At 42.1% G+C, this 15,137-nt stretch overlaps 1 long non-coding RNA gene across 1 annotated transcript in view; it reads right to left on the minus strand.

The window, feature by feature from the left end:
• Nucleotides 1-14,341, minus strand: part of LOC117196877 (uncharacterized) — a 119,250-nt gene extending 104,909 nt beyond the window's left edge. The window contains exon 1 of the long non-coding RNA XR_007474800.1: nt 14,289-14,341. This is a non-coding gene — a long non-coding RNA (uncharacterized LOC117196877). The remainder of the gene's footprint in view (nt 1-14,288) is intronic.
• Between the last annotated feature and the right edge of the window lie 796 nt (nt 14,342-15,137).

Consider the following 15,137-nt stretch of genomic DNA (forward strand, 5'->3'; position numbering starts at 1 on the left):
GGCACAGAAAGGTTATGCAATTTGCCCAAGGTGATTCTGCAAGTAAGTGGCGGAGCCAGCATTTGAATCCAGGAAGTTTGAGGCCAGAGTCCATGCTAACGGCCACATGCTCTATTGCCTTTCTGGGTATAATGTCCTCACCATTAATCTCTGACTTAGTCACCTAAGCACAGAAGCTGACTTCTGTTAGATCTCCCCTCTGCTATGCACTTCAGTTAATGCAGTCTGATGCCATGTGGGCCACTGATGCAACATACAACCAGATTACGAATCCAAGATCAGGCTGAGCTAAGACACCCGGCGATACTGAGATCATGTAAATAAAACTGCCCAAAGCAATCTTTGGTGCATAGCAAGCACTCAAAAATATCTGTTTGCTAAATCGTTAAAAATCAACAAAAAGAACCTTCCTGGGACCAAGCAAATCCAAACAAAAGATAGCTGATCAGGGCTTCCAAAGTGGCGCAGTGGTTACGGGTCCGCCTGCCAGTGCAGGGGAGACAGGTTCAAGCCCTGGTATGGGAGGATCCCACACGCTGTGGAGCAAGTGAGCCCACACTCTGGAACCCACGTGCCACAACCGCTGAAGCCCACATGCCTAGAGCCCGTGCTCTGCAACAAGAAGCCACTGGAATGAGAAGCCCGCACACCGCAGCAAAGAGTGGCCCCCCCACTCGCCGCAACTAGAGAAAGCCCACACGCGCCACGAAGACCCAACACAGACAAAGATAAATAAATAAACAAATTTATTTAAAAAGATAGCTGCTCAGTGTGAAATAAAGGCTTTAAGGAGTTAGGAGGGGAAGACCTTCAAGACGGCGGAAGACTAAGATGTGCAGATCACCTTCCTCCCCAGAGATACATCAAAAATAGATCTACATGTGGAACAACTCCTACAGAACACCTACTGAGCGCTGGCAGAAGACCTCAGACCTCCCAAAAGGCAAGAAACTCCCCTCATAACGTGAGTAGGGCAAAAGAAAAAAGAAAAGACTAAGACAAAAGGATAGGGGTGGGACCTGCACCAGTGGGAGGGAGCTGTGAAGGAGGAAAGGTTTCCACACACTAGGAAGACCCTTCACGGGCGGAGACTGCGGGTGGCGTAGTGGGGAAGCTTCGGAGCCGCGGAGGAGAGCGCAGCAACAGGGGAGCGGAGGGCAAAGCGGAGAAATTCCCGCACAGAGGATCGGTGCTGACTGGCAGTCACCAGCCCAAGAGGCTTGTCTGCTCACCCGCCGGGGCGGGCGGGGCTGCGAGCTGAGGCTCGGGCTTCCATTGGAGCACCGGGAGAGGACTGGGGTTGGCTGCGTGAACACAGCCTGCAGGGGTTAGTGCACCACAGCTAGCCGGGAGGGAGTCCAGGAAAATGTCTGCACCTGACTAAGAGGCAAAAGACCGTTGCTTCGGGGTGCACAAGGAGAGGGGATTCAGAGCACCGCCTAAATGAGCACCAGAGATGGGCGCAAGCCGCAGGTATCAGTGCAGACCCCAGAGACGGGCATAAGACGCTAAGGCTGCTGCTGCCGCCACCAAGAAGCCTGTGTGCAAGCACAGGTCACTATCCACACCTCACCTCCCAGGAGTCTGTGCAGCCCGCCACTGTCAGGGTCCCAAGATCCAGGGACAACTTCCCTGGGAGAACGCACGGCGCGCCTCAGGCTGCTGCAACGTCACGCCAGCCTCTGCCGCCACAGGCTCGCCCCGCACTCCGTACACATAACTCCCCAGGCCTGAGTGAGCCAGAGCTCCTGAATCAGCTGCTCCTTTAACCCCATCCTGTCTGAGCGGAAAGAGACGCCCTCAGGCGACCCACACACACAGGCGGGTCCAAATCCAAAGTTGAGCCCCAGGAGCTGTGCGAACAAAAGAGAGAAAGGGAAATCGCTCCCAGCACCCACAGGAGCAGCGGACTAAATCTCCACAATGAACTTGATGCACCCTGCATCTGTGGAATACCTGAATAGACAACGAATCATCCCAAATTGAGGCAGTGGACTTTGGGAGCAATGATACATATATATTTTTTCCTTTTTCTCTTTTTGTGAGTGTGTTTGTGTATGCTTCTCTGTGTGATTTTGTCTGTATAGCTTTGCTTTTACCATTTGTCCTAGGGTTCTGACTGTCCGTTTTTGTGTGTGTGTGTGTGTTTTCTTAGTACAGTTTTTAGTGCTTGTTGTCACTGGTAGATTTGTTTTTTGGTTTGGTTGATCTTTCTTTCTTTCTTCTATTTATTACTTTTTATTTTTTTATTTTAAATAATTATTTTTTATTTTAATAACTTTATTTTACTTATTTTTTCTTTCTTTCTTTCTTTCTCCCTTTTATTCTGAGCCATGTAGAAGAGACGGTCTTGGTGCTCCGGCCAGGTGTCAGGCCTGTGCCTCTCAGGTGGGAGAGCCAAGTTAAGGACACTGGTCCATGAGAGACTTCCCAGCTCCATGTAATACAAAATGATGAAAATCTCCCAGAGATCTCAATCTCAGTGCCAAGACCCAGCTCCACTCAATGACCAGCAAGCTACAGTGCTGGACCCCTATGCCAAACAACTAGCAAGTCAGGAAGACAACCCCAACCTCTAGCAGAAAGGCTGCCTGAAATCATAATAAGGTCACAGACACCCCAAAACACACCACTGGACACGGTCCTGCCCACCATAAAGACAAGATCCAACCTCATTCACCAGAACACAGGCACTAGTCCCTTCCACCAGGAAGCCTACACAACTCACTGAACCGACTTTAGCCACTGGGGACAGACACCAAAAACAACGGGAACTACAAACCTGCAGCCTGCAAAAAGGAGACCCCAAACACAGTAAGATAAGCAAAATGAGAAGACAGAAAAACACACAGCAGATGAAGGAGCAAGATAAAAATCCACCAGACCTAACAAATGAAGAGGAAATAGGCAGTCTACCTGAAAAAGAATTCAGAATAATGATAGTAAAGATGATCCAAAATCTTGGAAATAGAATAGAGAAAATGCAAGAAACATTTAACAAGGACCTAGAAGAACTAAAGATGAAACAGACAACGATGAATGACACAATAAATGAAATTAAAAATACTCTAGATGGGATCAATAGCAGAATAACTGAGGCAGAAGAACGGATAAGTGACCTGGAAGATAAAATTGTGGAAATAACTACTGCAGAGCAGAATAAAGAAAAAAGAATGAAAAGAACTGAGGACAGTCTCAGAGACCTCTGGGACAACATTAAACACACCAACATTCTAATTATAGGGGTTCCAGAAGAAGAAGAGAAAAAGAAAGGGACTGAGAAAATACTTGAAGAGGTTATAGTTGAAAACTTCCCTAATATGGGAAAGGAAATAGTTAATCAAGTCCAGGAAGCACAGAGAGTCCCATACAGGGTAAATCCAAGGAGAAACACGCCAAGACACATATTAATCAAACTGTCAAAAATTAAATACAAAGAAAACATATTAAAAGCAGCAAGGGAAAAGCAACAAATAACACACAAGGGAATCCCCATAAGGTTAACAGCTGACGTTTCAGCAGAAACTCTGCAAGCCAGAAGGGAGTGGCAGGACATATTTAAAGTCATGAAGGAGAGAAACCGACAACCAAGATTACACTACCCAGCAAGGATCTCATTCACATTTGATGGAGAAATTAAAACCTTTACAGGCAAGCAAAAGCTGAGAGAGTTCAGCACCACCAAACCAGCTTTACAACAAATGCTAAAGGAACTTCTCTAGGCAAGAAACACAACAGAAGGAAAATACCTACAATAACAAACAAAAAACAATTAAGAAAATGGGAATAGGAACATACATATCAATAATTACCTTAAATGTAAATGGATTAAATGCTCCCAGCAAAAGACACAGACTGGCTGAATGGATACAAAAACAAGACCCATATATATGCTGTCTACAAGAGACCCACCCACTTGATACCTAGAGACACATACAGACTGAAAATAAGGGGATGGAAAAAGATATTCCATGCAAATGGAAACTAAAATAAAGCTGGAATAGCAATTCTCATATAAGACAAAATAGACTTTAAAGACTATTAGAAGAGACAAAGAAGAACACTACATAATGATCAAGGGATCAATCCAAGAAGATGATGAAACAATTGTAAATATTTATGTATGCAACATAGGAGCACCTCAATACATAAGGGAAATACTAACAGCCATAAAAGGGGAAATCAACAGTAACACATTCATAGTAGGGGACTTTAACACCCCACTTTCACCAATGGACAGATCATCCAAAATGAAAATAAATACGGAAACACAAGCTTTAAATAATACATTAAACAAGACGAACTTAATTGATATTTATAGGACATTCCATCCAAAAAACAACAGAATACACATTTTTCTCAAGTGCTCATGGCACATTCTCCAGGATAGATCGTATCTTGGCTCACAAATCAAGCCTTGGTAAATTTAAGAAAATTGAAATTGTATCAAGTATCTTTTCCGACCACAACGCTATGAGACTAGATATCAATTACAGGAAAAGATCTGTAAAAAATACAAACATATGGAGGCTAAACAATACACTACTTAATAACGAAGTGATCACTGAAAAAATCAAAGAGGAAATCAAAAAATACCTAGAAACAAATGACAATGGAGACACGATGACCCAAAATCTATGGGATGCAGCAAAAGCAGTCCTAAGAGGGAAGTTTATAGCAATACAATCCTACCTTAATAAACAGGAAACATCGCGAATAAACAACCTAACCGTGCACCTAAAGCAATTAGAGAAAGAAGAACAAAAAAACTCCAAAGTTAGCAGAAGGAAAGAAATCATAAAGATAAGATCAGAAATACATGAAAAAGAAATGAAGGAAATGATAGAAAAGATCAATAAAACTAAAAGCTGGTTCTTTGAGAAGATAAACGAAATTGATAAACCATTAGCCAGACTCATCAAGAAAAAAAGGGAGAAGACTCAAAATCAATAGAATTAGAAATGAAAAAGCAGAAGTAACAACTGACACTGCAGAAATACAAAAGATCATGAGAGATTACTACAAGCACCTCTATGCCAATAAAATGGACAACCTGGAAGAAATGGACAAATTCTTAGAAATGCACAACCTGTCAAGACTGAATCAGGAAGAAATAGAAAATATGAACAGACCCATCACAAGCACTGAAATTCAAACTGTGATTAAAAATCATCCAACAAACAAAAGGCCAGGACCAGATGGCTTCACAGGTGAATTCTATCAAACATTTAGAGAAGAGCTAACACCTATCCTTCTCAAACTCTTCCAAAATATAGCAGAGGGAGGAACACTCCCAAACTCATTCTATGAGGCCACCATCACCCCGATACCAAAACCAGACAAGGATGTCACAAAGAAAGAAAACTACAGGCCAATATCACTGATGAACACAGAGGCAAAAATCCTCAACAAAATACTAGCAAACAGAATCCAACAGCACATTAAAAGGATCATACACCATGATCAAGTGGGGTTTATTCCAGGAACGCAAAGATTCGTCAATATACGCAAATCAATCAACCTGATACACCATATTAACAAATTGAAGGAGAAAAACCATATGATCATCTCAATAGACGCAGAGAAAGCTTTCGACAAAATTCAACACCCATTTATGATAAAAACCCTGCAGAAAGCAGGCATAGAGGGAACTTTCCTCAACATAATAAAGGCCATATATGACATACCCACAGCCAACATCATCCTTGATGGTGAAAATCTGAAACCATTTCCTCTAAGATCAGGAAAAAGACAAGGTTGCCCACCCTCACGACTATTATTCAACATTGTTTTGGAAGTTTTAGCCACAGCAATCAGAGAAGAAAAAGAAATAAAAGAATTCAAATCGGAAAAGAAGAAGCAAAGCTGTCACTGTTTGCAGGTGACATGATACTATACATAGAGAATCCTAAAGATGCTACCAGAAAACTACTAGAGCTAAGCAATGAATTTGGTAAAGTATCAGGATACAAAATTAAGGCACAGAAATCTCTGGCATTCCTATACACTAATGATGAACAATATGAAAAAGAAATTAAGGAAGCACCCCCATTTACCACTGCAATAACAAGAATAAAATACCTAGGAATAAACCTACCTAAGGAGACAAAAGAGCTGTATGCAGAAATCTATAAGATGCTGATGAAAGAAATTAATGATATAAACAGATGGAGAGATATACCATGTTCTTGGATTGGAAGAATCATCATTGTGACAATGACTCTACTACCCAAAGCAATCTGCAGAGTCATTGCAATCCCTATCAAACTACCACTGGCATTTTTCACAGAACTAGAACAAAAATTTTCACAATTTGTATGGAAACACAGAAGACTCCGAAGAGCCAAAGCAATCTTGAGAAAGAAAAACAGAGCTGGAGGAATCAGGCTGCCTGACTTCAGACTATACTACAAAGCTACAGTAATCAAGACGGTATGGTACTGGCACAAAAACAGAAAGATAGATCAATGGAACAGGAGAGAAAGCCCAGAGTCAAACCCCTGCACATATGGTCACCTTATTTTTGATAAAGGAGGCAAGAATATACAGTGGAGAAAAGACAGCCTCTTCAATAAGTGGTGCTGGGAAAACTGGACAGCTACATGTAAAAGAATGAAATTAGAACACTCTCTAACACCATACACAAAAATAAGCCTAAAATGGATTAAAGACCTAAATGTAAGGCCAGACACTACAAATCTCTTGGAGGAAAACATAGGCAGAACACTCTATGACATAAATCACAGCAAGATCCTTTTTGACCCACCTCCTAGAGAAATGGAAATAGAAACAAAAATAAACAATGGAATTTAATGAAACTCAAAAGCTTCTGCACAGCAAAGGCAACAATAAGCAAGACGAAAAGACAGTTCTCAGAATGTGAGAAAATATTTAACAATGAAGCAACTGACAAAGGATTGATCTCTAAAATTACAAGCAGCTTATGGGGCTCAATATCAATAAAACAACCTAATCCAAAAATGGGCAGAAGACCTAAATAGACATTTCTCCAAAGAACATATACAGATTGCCAGCAAACACATGAAAGAATGCTCAACATCTTTAATCATTAGAGAAATGCAAATCAAAACTACAATGAGATATCATCTCACACCAGTCAGAATGGCCACCATCAAAAAATCTACAAACAATCAATGTTAGAGAGGGTGTGGAAAAAAGGGAACCCTCTTGCACTGTTGGGGGGAATGTCAATTGATACAGCCTCTATGGAGAACAGTATGGAGGTTCCTTAAAAGACTAAATGCAGAACTACCATACGACCCAGCAATCCCACTACTGGGCATATACCCTGAGAAAACCATAATTCAAGAAGAGTCATGTACCAAAATGTTCGTTGCAGCTCTATTTACAATAGCCCGGAGATGGAAACAACCTAAGTGTCCATCATCCGATGAACGGATAAAGAAGATGTGACACACATATACAATGGAGTATTACTCAACCATAAAAAGAAACGAAATTGAGCTATTTGTAATGAGGTGGATGGACCTAGAGTCTGTCGTACAGAGTGAAGTAAGTCAGAAAGAGAAAGACAAATACCGTATGCTAACACATATATATGGAATTTAAGGGAAAAAATGTCATGAAGAACCTAGGGGTAAGAGGGGAATAAAGACACAGACCTACTGGAGCATGGACTTGAGGATACGGTGAGGGGGAAGGGTAAGCTGTGACAAAGCGAGACAGTGGCACGGACATATATACACTACCAAATGTAAAACAGATAGCTAGTGGGAAGCAGCCGCATAGCACAGGGAGATCAGCTCGGTGCTTTGTGACCACCTAGAGGGGTGGGATAGGGAGGGTGAGAGGGAGGGAGACGGAAGAGGAAAGAAATATGGGGATATAAGTATAGGTGTAGCTGATTCACTTTGTTATAAAGCAGAAACTAACACACCATTTTAAAGCAATTCCACTCCAATAAAGATGTTACAAAAAAAAAAAGGAGTTAAGAGGAAGAGGACAACTAGGTCACTTTAAGTAGCCCTCACTCCCTTACTTGTCTTTCTGTGCCTCCCTGCCCCACCCACACACAGCTAGCTTATGGATAAGGGCCATCTGGGCCTCTTCCAGGCTGGACGTCCAATTTACATGCCCTTAAGAAGCCTTAACAATAGCAAATGTGGACGTGGAAAGAAGGTGGGGAGTGGAGAGGAAATGACACGATCAGAAACAACAACTGTTCTGTCATACAAAGCAAGCCTCCAGCGCCACCGTCTTAATAGAGTGAAAATAATTAAACCTCGGCTATATTCATCATTCCCATCTTACTGCAATACAAGTGATCCTTTCCAAAAGGAGGGCTAGCTGTCAGCTCGTTTCCCTGGCAAGTGGGAGACGGCTGAGGAACCTGATGATCTAAGGTTAGAAGAGAGAGCAACAGAAGCCATCTTCCCAGGCTTTGCCATGTGTATCGTGCTCGACACACAAGTGCCTCCTGTCACGGCAGGGCCACCTCCTCCATTTGTCACAGAAGGCCCACAAAATGTTTTGCTTTCTTTTAAATTCAGAAGAAAACGTGAACTTTTAGGTAGAGGTTTTAAGTTTTAACTTTTAGGTAGAAGTTTTAATATAGTATTAACATATTCATCTTTATACAAATACAGTCAGAGGGTAAAACGCTGAATATTTTTAATGGAAGAAGAGACCCATGGAGGCCAAAGTGTGGAGGGTCCACAAAAGTCCTAATGTGGCACCGGTTCCAGGTTGTGTTCCCAGGGAAGCCGACATCGAGAAAGAGTTTAGTGTCCAGGATGTTTCTAAAGAAGTGCTTGTGGTAGCAACACTTGTAGAAGGGAAAGAAAGGAAGCAGAAAGGAACAAAGGGGAAAACGGAGCTGTCAGGCAAGTTCAAGCACAGACTGGGCCAGCTCCACAGGGAGCGCTGAAGCTAGAACGGCCCTTCTGAGTTGTTCTAAGTGGGCCAAGATGACAGGCCTTTTTATTCCCACATCTGTCGTTGGCTTTGGGATGCCCCTGGAAGGGGTGTGACTTGAGGTGACGTGACCATCTGCAGCTGAAGCAAACCTTGAAGGGGCCAACAGCTGGAGACTGTATGCTAACTTCACCCCAGTGGCTGAGCAGCGAGTCCTTACTGGAAGGAGGGTCTGGGCAGCACCTCCTATACGCACACTGGTCGGGGAAGAGCCTTCCATGGCAAAGAATCAACACCATGTCACTGGCTGAAAGCGAGGCCTAGTGGCATCATAGCCCTACTTCCTTCCAGTCTGTTAAGAACAGCCACAGGAAAGACATCATAAATTAAATCAAAAACATTATGTTGCGCATTTATTTGTAACTCAGTCTACAGCCCTTGGGTTATTTTTATCACCTTTTAAAGAAGAAAATTCAGCTCTCCCTGGCCATCCCATCAATTTGTCAAGTTGGAATTCTGAAATCTATATATCCATATAAAATTTACACCCCCTCCAAGCATATTTTTAGCCCCACATAAAATTTATGTCAGCAGTGTTTTGCCAATATGGTTACCATAAAAGTTTTGTTTGGACAGTGTGCTCTATACATTGAAGATAACGGTTTCCTTGGTGCAGGAGAGCCAATGATATAAGTTATACGATAGAGTGCTTGGCTGTCTTGTCTGTACACTTCTTAGCATAAATGCGTTCATCTTCCGATTAGATAAGAAACGGTCTACGTCCCATCTTATCCACAGGCCTATCTCAAGTCTGTGTTGCACAGGTAGCAAAACCCAAAGAAGGGAAGAAAATCAACAACAACCCCCCAAAAAAGAGCCAGTTGAATGAAACCTGTTTGAGGAACGGGGAAGAAAAAAGAGAGGAAGGGTTGCATTTGGAAGTTTGGACAAAGGTGGAGGCTTCAGGAAAAATCACCTACTCATTTCTCATTTGCAAGTGGTAGCGGGGAGATCTCCCAGCTAGATTTTTTTTTTTAATATTATTATTATCAGCACCATTTCAGGGAAGAAACAATGAGGTAGAAATGCCTATTTTCTTCTTTAGCGAAATACCTGCCACTTCCTTCCTGGCTCCGCTCCTCCCTACATTTGATTATTTGGAGATAACTTATGAAAAGCAATTTCAAGGTCTGTACAGTACCAGGCTCATTTTCCCAAGTATTCCTTTTAATGGGTTTTGCACGTCCTGAGTTTCAGATTATGTAATCGTAGGCAAACTCCATGATCTGACTCTAGCAACTGACAGACACAGATTTGATTATAAGATCCTGAACAGCTAGGGAAGGCTTTTATTCTTCCTGCAAAGCCATAATTGCCTGAGCTTGCCTCTGCAGCTGCCTGCCTCTCAGCAACCCAGTTGGGTTTCAGTTTGCAGACTACTAACTTCTAATCACAAACTCCAGTTTTTGTGATGGGGAAAACATCCATTCGGCACTAAAACAAAATGCTAGGACCACCCTTTCCTGCCATAAAAATGGTCCAAACACTGAGTCCTATGTCCCTATCTGGGCTTTGCATGGCCCACTTATTCCGTCTTTTTAAAAATCCACTATAAGGAAATCCAAGTTTATAAAGCACTGGGGGTAGATGATACGAGTGAAGATAAGTGAGAAGGTAATACAGACAGGAAATGTAAAATCATGTATTTCCTTTAAATCAAGGCTTACGTAAGAGTCCTCTTGAACACCAACACTCCCCAACACTCATACCTGGTACATTTAAATGACCCACACTTCTTGATAAGTTACCTTGTAACCTTGTGCTTGAGCCTTTCATTCATTTTATACATCTTTAGTTTCACCAACACAATCCCCATCCTAGGGCATGGTACGGTAGCCTGTATGTATAGCTGGTTCTCAATATGAGTACATTACTTATTGAAAGAATGAATGACTAAGTGTATATTGAACATCCACCATAAAATGGAGCATAAATGGAGTCACTGATAACTAAAAGTGAGATAATGTATGTGACAATACATAACAGAGGACAAGGCACTTAGTACATGCCGTTTTTACTTTTTACTGCAAAATATATTGCAAACATACTTGATGGAAGAGAAGATACAATCAGAGCCTCAAATGTGATTCCTAAGATGCTGAATATTTTCTCCAAAAGAATTCCAAACTAATCAGTAAAACCAGGGAGCTTGCTATATGAGCATGAGTAATCTATTCGTCCAGTACTTCAATTTAACTGTGGAAGATGAAATAGTCAAATTAAGAACAATTTAGTGACTGAGAACAATACCTGTATATAGACACACACACACACACACACACACACACTAATGAACAAAAGGGATAGAATTACCGCCATAAATTTGGACTCAGTATGCAGTAAATTCTGTGTTCCATCTTAAACAAGGAAAATAAAGATCATAATCCAAATTTTACACCTATGGTCAATTACCCGAATTCTTTTAGGAAGACACTCTGATTACACAGGGCAAGCAGTTCCCAGCGACTGCCTAATAGGAGAAAATCTACATGAAAACTCTAAGTGGAATGGCTAGCGTTCTCCTTTGTCCAATTACTAGTGGTTGCTGGGAAGAATAGAGATTACAGACAAAGTGGACCAAGGTGCAGCCAGGCCACTGTCCAACTTATGAGTTATCACTGATGTCTGGTTAAGAAGAGTCCTTTTCTGATATTTGGGTTTTCTTAGACTATAGAAATAATACTCATGTCCCCCCCCCAAAACTCTGGACTTCCTACACTATTAAAATTTCAACAGACTGTAACATATTTGGATATCATAGCCTATGTTCAGGTGCTAAAATAAAATACCAAAACAAGAGACAGATTTTCATGTCTGCTGATTCACTGAACTAATATTTTCATGACCCTAAGATAATGTCAGCTAGTTCCTTCCCTAGCTGTAAACCCACAAAGATTGATGAGATAAACCTGATGCTTGACTTTGACATTTGTGAGAGTAAGTTTGAAGCTTGTCAAAAGATTGACAGTTTCTCTTTAAAAATAAATTGCCCAGAATATTAAATGATGTTTTATGTACAGGCGCATTCAATTTGATTTTTTTTCTTTCTTTCTTTTGGGCTGCATTTGGTTTTTGTTGCTGGGCGCAGGCTTTCTCTAGTTGCAGCAAGCGGGGGCTACTCTTCGTTGCGGTGCACGGTCTTCTCTTTGCGGTGCGCAGGCTTCTCCTTGCCGTGGCTTCTCTTGTCGCAGAGCAGGGGCTTTAGGCACGCAGGCTCAGTAGTTTTGGCTCGCGGGTTCTAGAGCGCAGGCTTAGTAGTTGTGGCACAAGGGCTTAGCTGCTCCGCGGCATGTGGGATCTTCCTGGACCAGAGCTCGAACCCGTGTCCCCTGCATTGACAGGCGGATTCTTAACCCCTGTGTCACGAGGGAAGTCCCTCAATTTGATTTTTGCAATATCATAGGAATTACCAAGCATGGTGTTGGAGGTTTTTGGGGTTTTTTGGGGGGCAGGGGAAACATTTCCATTTTTATTCTGAAATTGGATTCTGAACCCCTGACAGAGACTCCTTTTGATAAATTTTTCAGGTTATAAAGGTCTTAAAGGCTTCATTAATAACTCTGCTTTGAAAGCATAAAACAGCATCCTGTGGCCTTGAATCTAGTAGGCTCTCAAGAAAAAGTGTTGAAGTGACTTTGTCTCATTTTGAAGATTCATTATATGGGAGAACAGGGAGGAGGACCTCTTGGCTCCAAAAATTAAAGATCCATTGAGAAGCTTTGACACAGAGAACAGACTTGTGGTTGCCAAGGGGGAGGCTAGGTGGAGGAGGGATGGACTGGGAGTTTGGGATTAGCAGAGGCAAACTATCAATATATAGGATGGATAAACAACGCGGTCCTACTGTATAGCCCAGGGAACCATATTCAATATCTGTGATAAACCATAATGGAAAAGAATTTGAAAAAGAATGTGTGTGTGTATATATATATATATATATATATATATATATATATATATATATAATTGAATAACTTTGCCGTACAGTAGAAATTAACAGAACATTGTAAATCAATTATACTCCAATAAAATAATTTTTTTAAAAAAGAAACTTTGACATAGCTTTCCTATTGTACAGTCCCATGGAAGAAACAAGCTCACCATGGAAGAAACAAGCTCACCATGGAAGAAACAATACTGGCAATTTGTAGCATCAGTGCCAGTGCCGGTGAACCAGATGATTCTCAACAGCGGTGCTCCAGAGCTGAGACCTAAAGTCAGATGGAAGTAAGGAGCGTAGGCCTCTGGGCTGTGGATGGGAGAGCTCTGAACCAAACTAATGCTTACCTTATGATCCTTGGACCACTGCATCAGAATCACCTGGGGAGTTGTCACACAAGCAGATTCCTGAGCCACATCCCCAATCTACTGAATCAGATTCTTAATCAGGGAAATACGTTGGAACTGCAGTTTTACTGATCACCCCCAGGGGACTGTCATGAATAATAAAGTTTGAGAACCATTAAACTGATGCTTCTGAAAGTGGGCTAACATCCCAAGGTATAGATCTTCCAAGGACTCGACGTTTGAAAAGGACCTGACTCTTCTTCATAAAGTAAAACCTGAAAACAGAAGCCAAGTCTATAGAGATATATTTGAGTAGATGCATGGGAGTTTGGGAAGAAGTTTCAGCACCACATGTTTTCAGGCTTTCTTCTCTCCATCAACACAGCTTACATATTTACCTAGTGTGGTTTTTGTTTTTGTTTTGTTTTTTTTGCGGTACGTGGGCCTCTCACTGTTGCGACTCCTCCCGTTGCGGAGCACAGGCTCCGGACGCGCAGGCCCAGCGGCCATGGCTCACGGGCCCAGCCGCTCGGCGGCAAGTGGGATCTTCCCGGACCGGGGCACGAACCTGCGTCCCCTGCATCGGCAGGAGGACTCTCAACCACTGCGCCACCAGGGAAGCCCCTTAGTGTGTTTTTTTTAAATGTTTCCCGGAATTCCGTGGCAGCCCAGTGGTTAAGGCTCGGAGCTTTGACTGCTGTGCGCCCAGGTTCAATCCCTGGTCAGGAACTAAGATTTCTCAAGCTGTGCATCATGGCCAAAAGAGAAAAAGCTTCCGCCCATTTCAGCAGAGAAGCTCAGGACTATGACTGAAAGTATCCACCACCATGACCCATTCACTTAGTGGTTGTTTCTGAAAGCTTCGTGGAATAGATAATGGAAAGTGAGGGCTTGGGTCATTTGTAATTTCTGGGTAACTACAGATTAAGCAGAATTTAGATTCAACCTCCAATGTGGAAAATCTTTCTCAAATGTGATTTCTTCTTCATAACTGGAATAAGTCTAGACTGGTGAATATTTAACTGAATGACACCTTGAGTACTCACAACTCTGCTGGGCCTCAGGGTCTCCTGAACATATCAATGGTCGGTAGCACAAGACGACATCTGTATCAGAGACAGGAGCCAGGGCTAAATTATTCTAGCCCCGAGAATTCCACGACAACATAGCTGTTGGCTTTATTTTAATTAAAACAATTCTGAATGTTTTTATATCCCCTATCTTTATTAAAAAATAAAAATGTTTTCTTACAATTTCTCTCTCTTTCCTCAAAGTGGGTTGGGGGCAAGGTAGTCAGAAGGGGAAGATCCAGCACAGACATTCCTGTAAGTACAGGCTCTAAGTAATTGGGCTTCAGTTAAAAAAGGACTGGGCTGCATCTGAGACCTAACGTGGCTGCCCTATCACATGTTGTCCACTGTTTCCCAAAATTTACGCCTCCTTCCCTGGGATATGTATTACACATGAAAGTCGTCAAATAAATTTCAAAAACACTGAGCTGTACAAAGTTAGCTGATTTCTTTCCTGTAGGACTTCCAAGAGTTTTTCTTATGCTAATCTGCACTGAGAATCTCCTGGAGAAAAATACAGCATGCAGCTTTTCACAGACTTACGTAACTGTCGATTCCTTTTTCCTAGACCATCTTCTATGAGGATTTTCCCACCCCTTCCTCACATACCACCACAGCCACCCAAACAAGTCCTGCTCACAGAAACTAACCTAACCATTTTCTCTAAGGGAGCCCCAATCTGACTCCACTCTATCCCTCTAGTTGCCTTTATTTTCTCCCTGGCACTAATCACTACCTGATAAAAATATGGGTTTTTCTCGTTTACTCATCTGATTTGCTCTATCTTCCCTACCGGATCGAAGCTCCAAAAGAGCAGGGGTTGTG

The sequence above is a fragment of the Orcinus orca genome, chromosome X (genome assembly GCF_937001465.1).
Source record: "Orcinus orca chromosome X, mOrcOrc1.1, whole genome shotgun sequence".
In the NCBI taxonomy this organism is placed as follows: Eukaryota; Metazoa; Chordata; class Mammalia; order Artiodactyla; family Delphinidae; genus Orcinus; species Orcinus orca.